Here is a 16,498-nt window from a genome sequence, read left to right as displayed (position 1 = left end):
GAGGTGGGCAACAGAGGAACAAATGGACTTAGCATTGAAGAGGATATCCTCTGTGCTTGTACAGCCTCTTCTGGAATTTCAGGGCTGTAGGGACGTCAAAAATGTCTAGTTTGGTACGCCCATCTGATGCCAGGAGTCAGGAGGGTGAAGACCGTGAAGATGTGACACGGAAACCGCTGTTCCCATCTGGCGCTCAGAGCAGACATCATTCATTGATTATCGCTCTCTTTTTTCCCTGAGGGCTCAAATTCTGAACCACTCTCAGCTCAGATTCCATTATAGCAGCCCAGACAGGCTTCCTGGAAGAGGTGGGATTTCAGCATCTTTGAAAACGGTGGGTGAATCACAGTGAGCAGAAGTGGGGAAAGCGTGATCTAGGTGTGGAGTTTGGGTGGGGCGGTGTCTGGGGAGCGTCCTGTGCTCAGTTCTGCACGTGGGCTGGAGGACCAGCCTCTCAGCTCCTCTGCTGTCTCAGCACTCTCCTAACAGGCGCTGGGCAAGGACAGAGGAGGGGATGGATTAAAGCAGGGTGAGATGGGGATGGGAGAAGGAGGAAGGGGGAGGCGACTGTGAGCAGAAATGGTCATCAGTTGGGGGTGTTGATCTGGGGAAGGTGGCTGCCGGGGGTCTCTGCCCCTTCACCTCAGGATGTCAGGAGCTGAGCCTGGGGCAGGGAGCCCAGGCCAACCTGCCAGGTTGTTGAGATAACATAAGCTCAGGAAATTAATCATAGCACTTGCTTCTCACGCTGTGTATCAGCCCCTCGCAGCAGCAGCTTTATCCATCTCCCCTGCTTTTGCCCCGCTGTCTTGGGGTTATATGGGGGGGGGGGAGGGGACAGGGAGACAGGGCCAGGCACCACCTCCTGGTGTCACTCCCCACTGCTCAAGAACCCTAGTGGCTCCCCATCACCCATGGCATGTTGGGCAGACTTTCAAAGGCATAGGAGACACTATTTCCTAGGTGGAAATTCGTGACTACCAAAGCTGATGGTGATGATTGTGAATCCTCCCTGCGCTGGACCTGGATGCTTCCATGGAGCCTCAGGGCTCCACAGAATACAGTCTGAAAATCCTTAGGATGAAATCCACAGATGCCTCTGCCTGGCATTTGAAACCCTCTGCTCCCTGATGCCCACCATGTCTCAGATCTCCCTGGGACATGGCACTCAATCCAAAGCCTCCTTTAACCCCCCTGGCCCCTTTGCCACACTCTTCTCTCCACCTGAAAGGTCCCCAACACATCCAGGCAGCTGTTGAATTCCCACTTATTCTTCAAGACCCTGCGCTCCCATCCCTCCTCCTCCTCCCCCTTCCTGCATTGCTTGTGTAGGCATCTGACCCTTCTTCCCACGCCCAGGGAGCTCTGCTCTTCTGGGAAGCCTTACAGCCCTTCCTACCTTGTAGCATGGTTATTTATGTACTTGTCTGGTCTCCCTGGTAGCCAGCAAATTCCTTAAGGGCAGAAACCATCTTCTTTATCTCTGTCTCCCTGGCAGTTCCCAGCAGGGTCTTGAGCAGAGAAAGGGCTGAATAAATATTTATTTGTTGAATATCTTTATTGAGCGTTGGTTACGATACGGTACTAGGCAGTTAGGCTGCAGAGTGAAGGGCCCGCTCCCTGCCCTCAGCAAGGCTTCAGTCTCAGAGAAAGCAGAGGACTTGCCTGGTGGTCCAGGGGTTAGCACTGCGGAGCAACTGAGCCCCGTGCCACGACTACTGAAGCCCGCGTGCCTAGAGCCCATGCTGCTCACCAAGAGAAACCACCTCAGTGAGAATCCTATGTGCTGCAGCTGGAGAGCAGTCCCTGCTCACCACGACTAGAGAAAGCCCCCACACAGCAACCAAGACTCAGTGCAGCCTAAATATTTAGGAAAAAATAAGAGAAAGCAAAATCTGTAAATGAACAGTTCAGAGGGGAAAAAAGGTACAGCATGATGTAGGCAGGTGGATTCTTTACCACTGAACCATCAGGGAAGCCCATTATACCGTGACAGTCTTGAGCAAACCAAGACAGACTGGTACCTCTGTGCATTCTGCAGAAGGTGAATGGGAGCCCAGGTCTCTCCTTGCAGGTGGCAGTTCCCTGGTCCTTGAGTTTCATCTCCAACACACACACACACTTTCCTCCTTCCCAACCGCCTAATGTGCAAGGAAAAAGGCTCCCATCTCAGGACTGCTGTCAAGACATTAGGGATGGTTCTGTGGACCAGCAACAAAATCTTACCTTCATAATCGTGCCTGAAGCTCCAAAACATTGGCCACCTGATGAGAAGAGCCAACTCATTAGAAAAGACCCTGATGATGGGAAAGATTGAGGGCAGGAGGAGAAGGGGGCGACAGAGGATAGCATCACTGACTCAGTTGACATGGGTTTGAGCAAACTGGGAGAGACTGAAGGACAGGGAAGCCTGGCGTGCTGCGGTTCATGGGGTCAGACACGACTTAGCAAATGAACAATAGCGACAGTCACGCCCACCTGCAGTGCCAGTCTGGGAACACAGTTTATTTGATTGCCTGGTCTCCAACTTCCAGGCTCCAGTGCTTCTTCTCAATGAGCTCAGGAAACTCAGAGGGGCCGGTGGGACTTCACCCCAGCTGTGCGTCCCGGGGCAAGCCCCTTAGCCTCTCGGAGCTTTGGGTTCCTTCATAGACAAAAGCAAGGATGCTAATACCCAGGGTTATCCATGAGGAATCTGGGACCCAGTCCAAGGGCCTGCTCTCCATAAGCAGCCTCTAAATATGAACCCCAGGCCCACCCTCCACCTCCAGAGTGGGGGGTGCTGCTGTTGGCTGCAGCCCTGACCCCTGACCTGATGGAATGAGCTGGAACAGTGATGTGGTTCTCCAGCTTCCCCCAGAGCCCTCCCCGCGGGAGCGGCAGGGGGAGGCGAGTGTGTGTGTTGGGGGGGTGGAGGCCCAGCTCCAAACCCACCCGCACTCACCGCAGGCGCACTCAGGAACACACTGTCTCTCTCTCTCACACACACACACACACACACTTTCTTTTTCTGTTGTTTGCGGCTAATTGTTTATTAGGAGACGCAGGCGGCTGCGCCAGTGGGAAGGCTCAGCTTGCTCCGCTATAATTAGGATAATGCACATTAGTCATTTAGTGTAACTCGGAGAGCAGCCCCCTCCCCCGGGCTCCCCTCCCCCTCCGCTCCTGCCGCAGCCCCCGGGCTGGGCTGCACAGGTTTGCCCAGGTTCCTGGGTAGGGGTGCGGGGCGGTCCTGGGCCTGGGCCACCAGCCCCCAGCCTCCGTCCTATGCCCACCCCTCATCCCCTGCCCTCTGCTCACCTCCTCCAGCCACTGCCCCCCCCACCCCAGCTCAGATGGAGTTACCTCCTCTCTGTCCCCCACCACTCGCCCCCCACCGCTGTTTCTATTCCCCCCCACCTCCTGCCATCCTTGCCTTATTTCTGCTCTTTCTCTCTCCCTCCCCGAGCACTCCCTGGCAGCCTGACCAGTGGCCTGGTTAAGTCAGTGAGCAGGTCAAGGCCGGGTTTCCATGCCCTTGGGTGGGGCCGGTCCTCCTGGGTGGGGTGACCTTCCTCAGGCTTGCTCCCTTAGAGGGTACCCCGCCCCCGCCCCACAGCTGTCCGCCCCTCTTCCCTGCCCGAGGCCCCTGGTACTTGCTTGCTCAAGGACTTTTGTCTCGAAAAGGCCCTTCCCACATCAGTGAGGCTCCGTTCCTCACTCACCCAGGGAGGGGCTTCCTGAAGTGGGGGAAACCAGACTGCAGGAGAGGCAAGTGTGTTTAGGGGTGAAGGCAGGGGCTCCCCTAGGGCTGAATCCCCATACAGCCTCTTGCGTCACTGAAAAGACGCCACATCCGGCCCACTAGGCGGGGCAGACTGAGGTCTGGGGTTGAGGTCATGCCCTGGCCTTGGTCACTGGGGCCAGGGGTGAGGATGGGGCCCCTCCAGATTTTCAGAAGTAAAGGAAAGAACTGTTCCCGGGGGACGGGGGAGCAATGTTTGCCTGAAAATACAGGCTTCCTTGTCTTCAGGAGCCTGTTTTGAGCCTCTGGTTCTGATCGTGAGGTCACAGATGCAGACAGACGGAGAGACAGACACGGTGCTCACAACTCACAAGGGCAGGCTCAGGGAGCAGGCACTAGGGAGGCGGCCACCCGCAGCCCAGGCTCACCGTCTGAGCGGTCCATTTCTCAAGGGCCTCACTCCCCAGCAGGTCCACTCCTCTCGCCGCGGGCTACCCTTTCTCACCCTCCCTCTGCGTCGTGGGTCCCAAGGCTCTGCACCTCGGTGTCATGTAAGAAAGGGGAAAAGGCACTCAGTCGTGTCCGACTCTCTGTGACCCCGTGGACTATGCAGTCCATGAACTTCTCCAGAATACTGGAGTGGGTAACCATTCCCTTCTCCAGGGGATCCCCCCGACCCAGGGATCGATCAAACCGGGGTTTGCATTGCAGGCGGATTCTTTACCAGCTGAGCTATCAGGGAAGCAGCTTACAGGATTCCGTGAGAAGCGAAGCTGGAGGGGAAGGAGTGATCTCAGCCCCGTCAGTCTCTCTCGGGCCAGGAGACATTTCCTCAGTCTCCTATTGGGATTGCTTCTGTCTAGCATCGAGGCTCTGGGGCCGGTAACAAGATGCTCCTGGGAGAAGCAGGGCAATAAGAACCCTGTTCCCTTGGGCCTGTGACCTACTTTGCTGTGTACCCAGCAGGTCTTCCTTCCATCCTGGAGCCTCAGGTGCCCTCCCCCAGGCCTAGGAGCAGGACTAGACAGTCATTTCCAGCACACAGGGGCTGTCCCAGGAGCACCTCCTTGGGGGCCGTGGCTGCCTGATCTTCCAGTGCCCTGGTCCTCTTGACCCTCAGGAAGCATCCCTACCTCCCACCTGAGCTGAGTTTGGTTCCTTCTTTCATCCACCAGCATCTATTCCTTCCCTTCTCTCTTTTTCACCTGTGTCTTTCTGATTTCCTGAAGTATCTGGTCCAGTGGAAGGATGGATTTTAGGCTGTGAAAGCAAAAGGTCAGGAGAGATGGCCCAGGATAGGGCCACCCCAGCCATTGTTGCATTCATTCATGGTTCTGTGCAGGGTGCCAGGGAGAAAGAAAGCAACAGGGCACCCACCCATAGTGGCACACAAGTCAGCCACCTGTCAAGGCATGAGACAATTAGGGTAGGGGTTCATGTATGGGGAAGGGGAGCCTGTCACTGGGTTTCCAAGGATCTCCGGGCCCGGACTCAGGAGGCTGCCTGGGGATTCATTTAGTGACAAAGGTAGTAACACACAAACAGTAGCTAACATTTCAAGAGGGCTAACTGGGTGTTAGGCTTCCCAGGTGGTGCAGCGGGAAAGAATCTACTTGCAATGCAGAAGATGCAGATTCGATCCCTGAGTTGGGAAGATCCCCTGGAGAAGGAAATGGCAACCCACTCCAGTATTTCGTGCCTGGGAAATCCCATGGACAGAGGAGCTGGCAGGCTACAGTCCATGGGGTCACAAAAGAGTCAGGCACGACTTAGCAACTAAACAACTACAGCTGGATGTCAGGCACTATTGAGTTGCTTCGCTTCTTATAACGCTAGCATTTAATTATCAACGTAACCCTCTCAAAGGAGCGTCTCTGACTTTCCTGGTGATCCAGGGGTTAAGAATCCACCTGCCTATGCAGGGGACCCAGGTTCAATCCCTGGTCGGGGAAGATTACACATGCCACGGGGTAACTAGGCCCGCGGATGACAACTACTAAGCCCATGCACCCTCGAGCCCAAACTCTGTGACAAGAGAAGCCAGCTCAACAAGAAGCCCAAGTACCGCAGCCCGAGAGCAGCCCCCACTCTCCACAAATAGAGGAAGCCCGTGCGCAGCAACAAAGACCCAGCACAGCTAAAAATCAATAAATATTTTTAATAGTTAAATGAGAAAAGAGAGACCGCTATCACCTCATTTTGCAGTTTTTCAATATGAAAGTGAAAATGAAAGTGAAAGCCACTCAGTCCTGTCCACCTCTTTGCAACCCCATGAACTGTATAGTTCACGGAATTCTCCAGGCCAGCATCCTGGCCTTTCCCTTCTCTTCTCCAGGGGATCTTCCCTACCCAGGCATCAAACCCAGGTCTCCTGCATTGCAGGCGGATTCTTTACCAGCTGAGACACCAGGGAAGCCAGGAAATCCAATAGAAGGATGTTAGGCCTCTTGCCTAAGGTCACACAATTTATAAATGACAGAGCCTGTCTGACCCTCAGTTGCTTTATCTGTAAAATATGGGGGAAGGGGCCCTACCGTCCTTAAGACTCCGGGAGTTCCCAGGCAGATGGCCGGAAATGACCTAGCCAATCACCCAGTGCTGTTGGGACTAAGCAGGCCAAGGGGATTTAGGGCATCGTGGGGGAAGGGGCCCCTCCTACTTGCCCCTCCCCCAGCTCACTGTTCCAGTGCAGTGCTCCAGCTGCATGGGGGATGGGACAGTATTGGGAAGCTGCTGCCCCAAGATTTGCAGCCTCCAAGGAGGCAGCAGGAGCCCCTGGGGGCTACGGGGGCCACGGGAGACTTCAGGGGCCCACCCTGACCCTGCCCCCGCCCCTGCAGTGAGTTATTAACATACTGACTGAATGGAAGTCCTCCCCACTAGCTCCTGCTGCTTCCAGCCCAGCCCAGGCTGCAGGCACACAGGGGCCCTCAGTGCTGGAGACACAGGGGCTAGAGGACAGGGAGCCTCCAGGTTGATGGGGGACACACAGCCCTGCCCCAAGGGCGCTGCTCTGGGAAGGGGTAGAGCTAAGTGGAGGAGGGAGGTGCAGGGGTGCTCGGAATGGGGGAGGACATCCGTCTTGGGCCCCAGACCTCAGGGAGCCTCCTTCTCCTCTGCTGGACTCCTTCTCCAAGGGGTGGATTATCACCGTCCCACCTCGGGTGGGGTCTTGCCTGTATGAACCAGCCTATAAAGCATCTTTGTCAGCTTGAAAAGAGACAGAAAGAGCCCTGCCCTAGGTGCTGGATTTGATGAGCAGAGGTGGGGCTGGGTTTTAGCATCTTTGTGCAAGACCCAGGCTGCTGTAGAGTACATAGAAGCCCTGTCCTAGCGGGGTCGGGGGGGGCATGTTTAGGGCCTGCTGGGCCCAGCTGTCACCTCCCCTTTATCCGGCCATCCCTGCCTGGGTGAGAACCCACCAGGATTCCCTGCACACATGGCCCCTGCCGGGCCCGAGGTCACCCATGTGGCAGGCAGGCCAGGGACTAGCCTCTTCTCCCAGGTGAGGACACTGAGGCCCAGAGGGAGGAGGAAACTGCTAAAGGTCAGGTTCCTGGGCTGGGTTCCAGGGACCCCAACAGGGAGCCCTTGTTCCAGCATCAATGCCACGTTCCAGGTCCTCGGGACATTCTGCTCCACGTGCCTGTCACCTCAGCACTTGTCCTGTTTAACGTAACAGATGTTGACAGGGAACCTGCCAGGAGCTAAACGATGCACCAAGTGCCGGGGAAAGCAGGTCAGCACTTCCCTCCTCTCAGAACCAAATAACCAATAAGTGATGAATGAATGAATGAATTAGCCCGATCACTGACTCTGTTCCAGAAACTACGCCAAGTAATTTGCTTATTTAGTCCTGACAACTCTATGAAATAGATTCTATTACAATCATTTTGGGCTTCCGTGATAGCTCAGCTGGTAAAATATCCACCTGCAATGCAGGAGACCCTGGTTCGATTCTTGGGTCGGAAGATCCCCTGAAGAAGGGAATGGCTACCCACTCCGGTATTCTTGGGCTTCCCTGGTGGCTCCGACTGCAAAGAATTCACCTGTAATGCGGGAAACCTAGGTTCGATCCCTGGGTTGGGAAGATCCCCTGGGAGAAGGGCGTGGCAACTCACTCCAGTATTCTTGCCTGGACAATTCCCATGGACAGAGAAGCCTTGAGGGCTTTAGTCCATGGGGTCAAAAAGAGTCGGACACAACTAAGCACAGCACAGCACATCCTCATTTTACAAATGTGGCAATAGAGGCTCAGGGAGGTTATATAACTGACTCAAGTTTACACAGCTAGGAAGTGTCAGATCTGGGATTTGTATGTGAATTTGTGTGGCTCCCAAACCACATAGATTCTTCTTCCTTTTATTTTTTAATTTCCTTTTTTTTTTTTAATTCTTGGAACAGCTTCAAACACTTTCCTTCATTTTTAATGACATTTATTGTTTTCTTTCTAATTTTACAAGCAATACATGTTCTTTGCAGACAACTAGAAATACATAAAAGCATAAAGTAAAAAATAACAATCATGCATAATCCTCACCCCCCAGAGATAACCACCATTAGCATTTTGATGTATTTCCTCCCAGTGTCTACATATTTTTATAAAAAATTGATATGCTGCCATATTGCCAGTTTTGCATCCTCCTTTGTTTAATTCAAACTATTTGGGGAGCATTTTCCCACCTGAGTAAATATTTTTTGAAAACCTCCATGCTTAGGAATTTGCTTTTATTGAACAATACCCTGCTTTTGGACATTTAGGTTGTCTCTAATTTTTTACTAATAAGCATAGCATTGTGGTGAATATCTTTCAGCATAAATCTCTGAACCGGTTTCTGCTTAATAGATTCCCAAAGGCAGAGTTACTGGGGCAAGGAGCATGAATGATTTCAAAGTCTTTAAAACATATTTTGAAATTGCTTTCTAGAAAGTTTGCCCAGTTAACCCCCCAAAAGTAGGTCATGTGAACATCTTATATCTTAAAGCCCTTACTGACACCACATATCACTAATTTAAAAAACAAAATCTTTCTCAAGATGTAGGTTTTTCCTGCTCCAACACTCACTTTGGAGTAACTAGTACTTGTGTGTGTGTGTGTGTGTGTGTGTGTGTGTGTGTTAGTCGCTCAGTCATGTCCAACTCTCGGCAGCCCCATGGACTGTAGCCCAACAGGCTCCTCTGTTCATTGTATTCTCCAGGCAAGAACACTGGGGTGGGTAGCCTATCCCTTCACCAGGGGATCTTCCTGACACAGGGATCGAACCTGCGTCTCCTGCATTGCAGGCAGATTTTTACTGTCTGAGCCACCAGGGAAGCCCAGTAACTAGTACATCGGCTGCTAAATCCTCATTTTGCTGATGGGGAAATAGGGCCTCAGAAGCAGAAATGGCGTGCTTGCCCTGGATCAGATCCACCCATCAGCCGGGCATCCCTCCTCTCTCTTCTAGTTCTTCAGGGTCTCAGTGGAGAGTTTCCTCCACGCCAACTCCTGCGCCAGGGGAGTGTACTCCGCAGGTCATACCCCTCCTGTGGGCCTGGAGGTCAGGGTTAGGAGGGGTCACCGGATATAGCCCATCCATGGGCTCTTGATTCTGGACCGCCTGGCCTCCAGTGTTGTCAAACCCTAGTTCATGTGCCCAATACCCAGTAAAGCCAAACAAACTAAAATGTTGGCATTCAGGGCAGAGAAAGTTTTATTGCAAGGGCCAAGCCAGGAGAATGTGTGGCTTGTGCTCAATAGACCCAAATTCCTGAATGGCTCTCAGCTGAGGGTTTTTAAAGATGATGTTGAGGGAGAGGTTTGGAGGGTGGGTGATCAGCTCACGAACGTTCTTCTGATTGGCTGGTGGTGAGGTAATAGGGTGATGTTTTGGGAATCTCAACCTTCTAGTCTCAGCCACTCTGGGGTTTGCGTGCTTGTGGTCAAGCATATAGTCACCATCCTCCACCTGGGTCAGGTCACCTTAGTTTCTGCAGAACAATTCAAAGACATGCCTCAGACTGTTATTTTCATCCTTGCAGGAGGACCCAGGAGCTCTGTGACTCTATTTTCCGAATCATTAACTGCTTGTGCCTGCTGTTTAGAACTCAGGGAAGACTTCTCCAAGTTCCAACTAGGAGACTGAAGCCTTTTTCCTACAGACAAGAAACGAGGGGACAGGGAAAGGCTCTTGTACCCAGAAGGGTGCTGCAGGTCCTGCTCAGTCTCACTAGCATCCTCACCAGCTGCGTCAGCCCCGCCTCTTGCTTCCTCTCTTCTCTCACTCATCCGTTTGTAGGTTCGGCGCTAGTATGTGCCTGGCACTGCTCTAGGCTCTGGATGCTTCATCCTGCACCGTCAGCATCGCCACATGATAGCATGCAGGTCACAACCCTTCAGCATCTCCCAGTCCCTCCTGCTTAGTGCTGTGTGGTCCAAACTCCAATGATAATGGCAACACCTGGCAGGCTTAATAAACATACAAGGGACCAGATTTCTCCCCTGAACCCTGTGACTATGTCAGCCTGGGTCCAGCCCTTCTAGAACCTGTTTGCTGTGGCTGTTTTATTTTCTGTGGCTGAATCTTACACTCAGGCAAATTCAAGAGTAAGTGCTGAAGGATCCCTAAGCATCAGCCTTTGGGTGTGGTGCTTACACACACACACACACACACATACATAAAACACATGTGAGCAGGCCCTCTCCCAGCACAAACCTGCACCCTCTGGCCTTGCTGACATGCCCTGCTATGACCCCACAGCCTCAAATTCATAAAGCTAATGACAATCTTTTTTTTTTTCTGATTTGCAAGTGATTAGTTTTAATTTGGGGACAATTAGAGATAGAAGCAGGAGGCATCTGATCTTGATTAGAGGCAGGGAGATGGCTAGAGGTGCCCCCTCCCCTGGCCCTAGCCGCCACGCAGATTCATTTATAGATTTGGAAGGAGGTGGCCTTTGTGTCTGGGGAGAAGGTATGACGTGTATCTGGGGGTAGCAAAGGCCCCTGCTGCCCTCCTAGACACCCAGGGCCAGGCTGAGGTGAAAAGGGAGGGCCTATGTCCCAGCCACCAGCCCTAAGCAGGTGCCCCAAGCCTTACAAGAGGATAGAATTGACATTGGTTAAGCACATACACACACTTACGTGTGCACCATGCCTTGCACTATGTGAAACTGGTTAAGTCCAGTGTCTGCCCAGATCCCAAGCCAGCTGGAAAGGCGAAAGCATGGATAAGTACCTGCCCTCTGGTCCTGGAGGTGACTTGAGAGACGAACAGGCACGTGGACCAGCATCCTGCCCACCCCACCCCCCAGGGAGCGTTCACAGAGGTGACCAGTGAGACACAACATCGATTTGGCATTTCACGCTCATACCAGGACCAAGCTCCAGATCAGCTGGAGCTGGAGCTGCACAGAACAATTTGCCACCCGGGTGGTGGCAGTGGAGATATCCAGGAAGGCTTCGGGGAGGAGGTGATGCCTGGGCCAGGCATGGCACAGTGAGGGGTCCTCACCACCCACCACCCACCCCCGGTGCAAATCTTCTCTTTGGTGCCGGTGGGTCCAGTGTCTTTCTCGCTCCAGTGATGCCTTCGTCTCTTTCTGGAACAAGAGGGGAAGGATGAAGCCCGCTGCCTCCCAGCTGGGCATCGTCCTGAAGCGGCCTCAAAGATGGTGCTCCCAAGGGTCCCCAAGACTGGGCAGGTTCAGAGCCCAGGGGAGGGGGCGGGAGATTGATGGAGGTTGGGGGATAGGAGTTCAGACCTCCTACATTCACAGACCCCCCCCCCCATCCTTACTTACTGTCTGAGCCACCAGGGAAGCCCCATCCTTGGTCCCCAAATGGTAAAGACCTGGATGCGCCCTCCCGGGGCTGCGGGAGGAAGGAGTGAGCTCAGCTCAGCTGGGAAGTGTCCCAGGCCAGGCGGGGTCAGGGGAGGGTGCTGGGAATGTACCATCATGATTGCCGAGGACAAAAGCTGCATGATTCCAGGGACTTCCCTGGTGGTCTGGTGGTTGACTCCACACTTCCAACACAAGGGCCGCAGGTTCGATCCCTGGTTGGGGAACACACACCGCGCAGCCAAGGAAAAACGTTGCGTAGTTCCAGCCTGTCTTCCTCCTCCAGCCCCTTACAGCCTCCACATCTCACTGGGGAAACTGAGACCGTGAGGGCGGAAATAGCGCCCCCTCCTGTCATTAACCTGCTTGGGCTGCCATGACGCGGTGCAGAAGCAGGGAGGCAGAGCAGCAGGAATTTATGTCCTTGCAGTTCGGGAGGCTGGACGTCTGGGATCAAGGTGGTGATGGCAGGGTGGGTTCCTTCTGAGGCCTCGCGCTGTGGTCTGTAGACGTCCGCCTTCTCCGTGGGTCTTCATCTCGTGTGTGTGTGTGTGTGTGTGTGTGTGTGTGTGTGTGTGTAGGGCCCACCCGTATGACCTCATTTTAATTTAATCACCTCCTTCAAAGATCGCCATCTCCGAACACAGTCACATTTCTAGGTGCCGGGGGTTGGGACTTGGATGTATGAATCTGGGAGGGGGCACAACTCAGCCCTTAATGCTGATCGTGAGATATGATGAGACAGAACCATCTTCCTAGGGAAACAGAAACGGGGTCGGGAGCAGACCCGTATGATTCCGTAGGCCCAAGGCTGTGTAGATGGTGGGGTGGGCAGGGGAGAATCCAAGTGATGGTCCTTGGGGAGGGGAGGCCACCGACAGGAAGACAATACTGTCTGGTCCACAGGGCGAGCCGAGCCGAATCAGAAGTCAGCAGGTGGAGTTAGGGGTCTGGCAAGTCGAGCGGAACCGATAAGAGCCAGGGCAGCAGGGGTTCAGAACCACCTGTCAAGGGGTGCCTGCTGTGGGGCTTGACAGACAGGTGTGTGCCCGGCTCTATGTGAGCACGAGTGTGTGTGTGTGTGTGTGTGTGTGTGTGTGTATGCTTCCCACTAGACTGGAGGGAGGTGAGTTGTTCCCAAGGCAGGGTGAACCCAGGCCAGCACATCCACCCCTCAGGACCCCATCCCCGCTCAGGACCTAGCTCGAGATGGCGGCCAGCATGCACGTCGGCACAGGCACAGGCACACGCACATTCACACACCGTGTCCCTGAAAACGCGATCTGTTGGCAGCTCCACCAGTCTCCCCTTCCTCCCTGCAGCCCCGCCAGATGGCTTCCAGGGCCTTCCCCACCTCCCTGGGGAAACGGGGGCCCAGAGAGATCAAGCCACCTCCTTTAGGCTCCAGAGTCAGTGAGCCGGAGAGCAGAGATAGCGTGGGGGTCTCGGGGACACCCGCTCAGCCCACAGAAAGTCCTCAGGGCCCCAGAGGATAGAATGATTCATGGTGATGATGGGGGGCAGTGTTTGTGTGTCATGATGCCATCAGTAAAAAACTGTGATAGCCTAACACTACCTTTCCTGGCTCCCTTTTCTAAATGCTAGTTGGTTTCTTCAGTTGCTTCCTGTTTCAGAAGCACAGCCTCCTTATCTGCAGGGTTGCTGGGAAGGGTCAGGAGTCCCAAGCCTAGGGCCAGCAACCCTCTGCCCACTGGCCATCAGGTCTCCCATGGAAGCCCCATTGAGGGTGCTCTCATTAGCCCGCTGGTGCCCAGCTGGTGCTGAAAGTTTCATTCAGAGAACCGCATTCGTCCAGCTAAAATCTGTTGAGGGTGGAGGAGGGCAGGCAAGCATGTTTTTCCAGTCCCTTCCTCCACGCCCCTCTGTGTCTGCTGCCCGTCTGACGGCCCCGCCCCAACTGTGCCTCCACGGGGTCCAGATGGCCATCCCTCAGGTTGGGACGGTGAGCGGGTCAAAGGGGACTAAGTGCCACTTAGCAACCTCTGAGGTCTCCTGGGGATGATAAGCGAGGCAGGGCCGGTGGTTCTGACATGCATGTCCCCGCCCTGTCCACCCAGCACAAGCACAGTCGTGACAGCCACTGCCCTGCTCCACCCCGGCAGGACGGGCACGGTGGCCTCTCCCCGTCTTGGCTCAGTACCCACAGGCCCTGGACATCCCATCACATGTAGCATTGCCCCCACCCCTCCCCCTCGGTCTTTCAGCTCCCCTCAACATCTCCATGAGGGGCCCGATGTTACCACCTCGATTTTAGAGATGGAAACTGAGGCTCAAAATGGGAAGCAAGTTGCCATTTGAGTGTGGCAAGGATAAGCCTTGACTTTGAGTCTCAAAACTTCTGTTTGCCTGCTTCCTACTACTTCCAAAGCAGTTGGTTGGCCCAGGTCACCATCCCAGATCCCACCTGTGTGCCTTGGAGCAGCCCCTCCACACACACACCTTCTCAGAGACTCCAGTGGTGACCATGGGGCAGGGATTCCAGGCGCCAGCCAGAAGGTGTCGTCTCTCCAGACACCTTCCCATCCTCATCTGGGACCCGGCCCCACCTCCACCCCATCACTGGCAACTGGCTTACTTTGCAGCACTGCAGACTGTCTAGTGGGGAAGGGTGGCCTGAGAACAGAGTTCTCTTGGAAACGGAGGGAGCAGTCTGATGATTAAAGTACAGGCTGTCCAGAGGACCAGGGACCGGAGGTTTCCCCAGGTAACCTGAAGGGCTGCTTGGGAGGGGCCCTAAAGAGTCACATACAGCAGGTCCCACTCCTCTTAGGACATTTGACCCAGGGCCTTTGTCATGCCCCTAGCTAATTGCCTCATCTGTTAAACTAGAAAATTAAACCACAGATTTAAATAAAAAATCGGACACGGGCATCAGAACTTGAAGAGCAGGGAATTTTTAGTTCTTTGGGTTTGTGAGGAATTGGGTGTGAATATTTGTGGAGCTGTCAAGGTTTCATTGATGGCAGTAAAATAATACTGTGCATAAGTGGCAGTAACCACCGTGTAATCAGGAGTCTCCTCCTTGGGCTCGAGGTCTCTGTGAGTCACTCAGTGTAAATCAATCGTGATTCGTTAAAGGCTTGCTGAGTGCAAGGCCTCAGAGATAACTGTCCCGCCAGGCAGGATGAGAGGTCCCCACAGAGAAGGGCAGAACGCTGAAGAAATTCCCAGGAGTAGAGATCATATCTTGGAGGGCTTCGTGGAGGAGGCACCATTCGAGCAGGGCCTTGGAGGAAGGTTTGGATTTGGGTGTGGGCAGATAGGAAAGGAGAGACTCCAACGCAGAGGGCACAGCATGAGCATAGGAGGGGCGATAAGGCAGCGTCATGCTGAGTTGCTTCAGTCGTGTCCAGCTCTGTGCAACCCTATGGACTGTAGTCTGCCAGACTCCTCTGTCCAAGGGTTTCTCCAGGCAAGACTACTGGAGTGGGTTGCCATGCCTTTCTCCAGGGAGGGCAGCATCAGCAAGCACTAAAGCCAGAAGTTGTTTCGTTATGCTAGCAGCAGGGGCTTGGGAAGAGGAATGCTGGGGAACTGGGAGTCTAGAGCCCCCTGTTAGAGGACCCTGAATGCCATGCTCAGGCGCACGGTGGTTTCTAATTTTATTCTGTAAGCAGAAAGAAGAGAGTCTCTATCACTGCACATGTCTGCATTGTGTTGCATGAATTATAGGGGAATTTCTTGATTCTCAAAAACAAACAACACCACATCAAAAGTGAAGAACACAGCTCAGAGGTCCATCGGAAGATCCAGAACTGACTCTCAAACCTCAAACCTCCCCATATTGGTCCTTCTTGTCCCCTGACAGTGTCCAACAGGTGCTGAGCTGGGAATGAGGAGCCAAGAATTGGTGCCTGGGGGAAACAAACCCCTCTGGCTCTGATGCAGGGAGGGGATGAGAGAAGAGCTGGAGAGAGGGCAGACCCAGTTAGATTCTGTTAGTTGTCATAACAACAAGAGTGAAGCCAAAGCTGGAGCAGGAACCTGGGGAGGGGGCCAGCAGTAGGAGTTGAACCTGCGCCCACCTGGCTTTCCAACCCAGAAACAGAGCACCAAGAGGCAGAGTTGCTAGAACCCAGTGCAATCCTGTGCGGATGAGGAGAGGGGCCAAGAGGAGGGAGAAGTCAAGCCCAAGACCCCAAGGCCCACGCTTGGGTTTGGGGAGTGGCAATCAACTTCCCTGTATTTGTGGGCTGGTATGGCAACCCACTCCAGTGTTCTTGCCTGGAGAATCCCAGGGACGGCGGAGCCTGGTTGGCTGCCATCTATGGGGTCGCACAGAGTCGGACACGACTGAAGCGACTTAGCAGCAGTAGCAGCAGGGCTTCCCAGGTGGTTCAGTAGTGAAGAATCCACCTGCAGTGCAGGAGACCTGGGTTTGATCCCTGGGTCAGGAAGATCCTCTGGAGAAGGAAACATATATGAGTAATCCACTCATGTATTCTTGCCTAGAAAAATCCCATGGACAGAGGAGCCTGGTGGACTATAGAACATGGGGTCGCAAAAGAGTCAGACATGACTTAGCAACTGAGCATGCACATAAGCATAAAGGGAGTAGGGAGGGCCATGTGGAATCCCTGGGGACCCTGCACCACCTGAGGCAGCTGGAGCCATAAAGGCTTGGGTTTGAAAACCAGGTGGCCCCAGGTTCGAATCCTACTGCTGGCCCCTTTCACTCATGTGGACTTGGGTAAGTTATTTAAACTTCCAGCCCCTTCATTTGTAAGAGATAAGCTCAGCTCAGTCACTCAGTCATGTCCGACTCTTTGCGACCCCCTGAATCACAGCACGCCAGGCCTCCATGTCCATCACCAACTCCTGGAGTTCACTCAAACTCATGTCCATTGAGTCGGTGATGCCATCCAGCCACCTCATTCTCTGTCGTCCCCTTCTCCTCCTGCCCTCAATCCCTCCCAGAATCAGGGTCTTTTC

Source organism: Moschus berezovskii, chromosome 20, assembly GCF_049115385.1.
Source record: "Moschus berezovskii isolate FMDL1 chromosome 20, NW_MosBer_1.0, whole genome shotgun sequence".
Taxonomy (NCBI): Eukaryota; Metazoa; Chordata; class Mammalia; order Artiodactyla; family Moschidae; genus Moschus; species Moschus berezovskii.
Note: the sequence above shows the minus strand (reverse complement) of the source record.